We start from the raw sequence: 2,797 nt of genomic DNA, 5'->3' as shown, positions 1-2,797 counted from the left end.
CCTGCTCAGTCTTCAAAATTCAAAGAAAAGAGTGAAAAGGAGCCACTAGGATCTTACACATTAAAAAAATACCACAAACACAAGACTATATCTCGATCGGAGATTTCAGAGTAAACTCACACAAATATGAAATCCTACTTGTGGATAAGAAATTCACGATTCTAATGCTAGTGTTATCTCATTTACTGGCAGTAACTGCTAGTAAAGGGTCCTCTGATCAAGAAAGGTAATTTGTTACTAAATTGTTTGGATTGTGACTATGTTGATAAAAAGGACAGTATCTCTTTAATCAGGAAAACCAGAAAAATAGAGATTTGAAAACAATCCCCTTCCCCCATCCCTTGCTAGGACTTTAAAAGAGAGCACAATTTCTTGTATGGCTAAACAAATGAAAAGGCACTACTATAATTTAATTAAAAACATAATGTTAAGACAAGTTCATATTTAGCCATTTATCCAAGTCCAGATTCTTACTGAAGACTGAAGTGAAATTGGTCTCTCCATGGGTGTTTATGAGTGTGTGTGTGTGTGTGTGTGTGTGTGTGTGAAATGTACTCTGAAAGACTGAAAACAATTTCCATTCAGCTTTTAGAAAGGTCATATGGGCTTAGTGTATGAATTAAGGACATTGTTTCAGTGTAGCTCAGAAAATATGCAACTGAGGGAATCTGATTAAAAGGAGACCATTTCGTTACCTATCAACAAAGGGCACAAAACTGATGTTGATAATCTCCATGTTGGGATGCCCTGAATCCAAGAGATTAATTCCTGGAAATGTTACAAAACATAACAATTGGAAGCCCACCAACATGGTCCACAAACACCACTACATTCTCTTCTTCCTTTGACCATTCAAAAATGAGTCTACACATGTCATACATATTCCTGTTTCTTAGAGGTCAAGTAGGGCATCATTAGGGCATCCAGGTCTTACCTTTTCAGAAGGTACTGAATTGTACGGCTAAGCTCTAGTCCCAATGCCCCTTTTTCCCTTTCTTCTCTCTCAGATGCCCTTCAACAATCCAACATCCTCCCATCCTGTATTATTACCTTTGTGTGTCAGAGGCCACTTAGATGGTATAGTAAATAGAGAAATGGAATCAGAAAATTGAGTTCAAATCAACCTTAGACACTTAGTAATTTTGTCTAGGCAATGCACTAAACTTCTACCTGACTTAGTTTTCTCCTCCTCAGTTAATTCAGCTTAATATCTTTATAACTTTTTTTTATCCTGAGTGGCTAAGTGGTCAAGTGATTAGAGCACTGGTCCTGGAGTCAGGAGGACCTGAGTTCAAATATGGCCTTAGATACTTAACATTTACTAGCCATGTGACCTTGGGCAAGTCACTTAACAATTGCCCTGCCCTCCCCCTCCAAAAATGAGAAAAAAATTTTTTTTTCTTTCAACTATTCAAATGGTCCTCAATTCTCCCTTGTATTGCCATCTCTACCATACATTCATTCAATCAATAATCATTCATCAAGCAACATCCATGTGCCTCACACTGTGCTAAGCACTGGGGATACAAAAAGAAGCTAAAGATAGTCCCTGCCCTCACGGAGTTTATAATGTAATGAAAGAAAGCACATGTAAACACATAAATACAACAAACTATATAGAGAATTAGGGGTGTGGGGAATCTGTGGCCTCAAGGACACATATGGCCCTCTAGGTCCTCAAGTATAGCCCTTTTGCCTAAATCCAAATTTCCAAGAAATAATCCTTTTATTAAGGGTGTTTGTTCTGTGAAGTTTGGAATCAATCAAAGGGCTGAACTTGAGTATTTGGAGGACCACATGTGGTCTCGAGGCCACTCGAGCCCTGCACAGAATAAATAGGAAATTATCACCAGAGTTAAGACACTAGAATTAAGGAGATTTGGAGAAGGCTTCCTATAAAAAGTAAGACTTTATTTGGGATTTAAAGGAAGCCTAGAGGATTAGTGGTCAGAGTGAAAGAGAGTGTTCCAGGAAGGAGGGACATTGCAACAAAATATATTAAACCGAGACATGCAATGTCTTCATGAAATGGTCATGTCAATGCATGTATGTGGTAAGGAATAAGATGTAAGATTGGAAAGGTAAGAGGATTAGGAAGGTTTTGCCTGCCAAAAGAGATTTCATATTTGCTCCTGGAGGCAATAGGGAGCCACTAGATTTTATTGTTTTTCATTCTTTATATTTCCAGAGTCTCCATGTCTCCCTTTATTGTTCCTTCTCCCTCATCTCAATTTGCCTTTTCTTTCTCCATAATACTATGGTTTTCAGAAGCTGGGAATTGGAATTCTGGAATGATGTACCCTTTTGTGATATACTATTTTTGTAACATGAAATTGAGAGATGAGACCATTAATCATTTTAACTGAAGTTTTAATTGTGGAGCATAATTAACCCAGGGACTGCCAGGGGTCATGTACCCAAATCAGGCAGCCCCAAGCATATACACCTTGAGGTTTATATAGACAAAAATCACAATATAGCTGTTACCAGGGGAAACTACAACTTATCAGTTGCTACACAAGTGGGGAAAATATAGAACCCAAAAGGTAGCAATCAGTTCATTGCCTAATGATTGTTGCCCAGCAGTCAGTTTGTTGCCCAACTGGAAAGTTTCTAAATCAGTTTTGAGAACTGAACAGAAGGGGTGGCTACAGGATTCAGGTAGCAGGTTTGGGCAGGTTTAGTTGGCAGGTTTTCTGCCTGGGCGGGCTTTGTTGGGATTGGGCAGGTTTCTTAGGCAGCTCTCCTTTGATGGGTAGAGAAGGATATTCACAAAGGGGGGGGGGGGCTTACTACA

This window comes from Petaurus breviceps, unplaced genomic scaffold (genome assembly GCF_028583685.1).
Source record: "Petaurus breviceps papuanus isolate PSGF00001 unplaced genomic scaffold, PetGlider_PUasm1.0 218, whole genome shotgun sequence".
Taxonomy (NCBI): Eukaryota; Metazoa; Chordata; class Mammalia; order Diprotodontia; family Petauridae; genus Petaurus; species Petaurus breviceps.
This window is presented reverse-complemented; position numbering follows the sequence as displayed.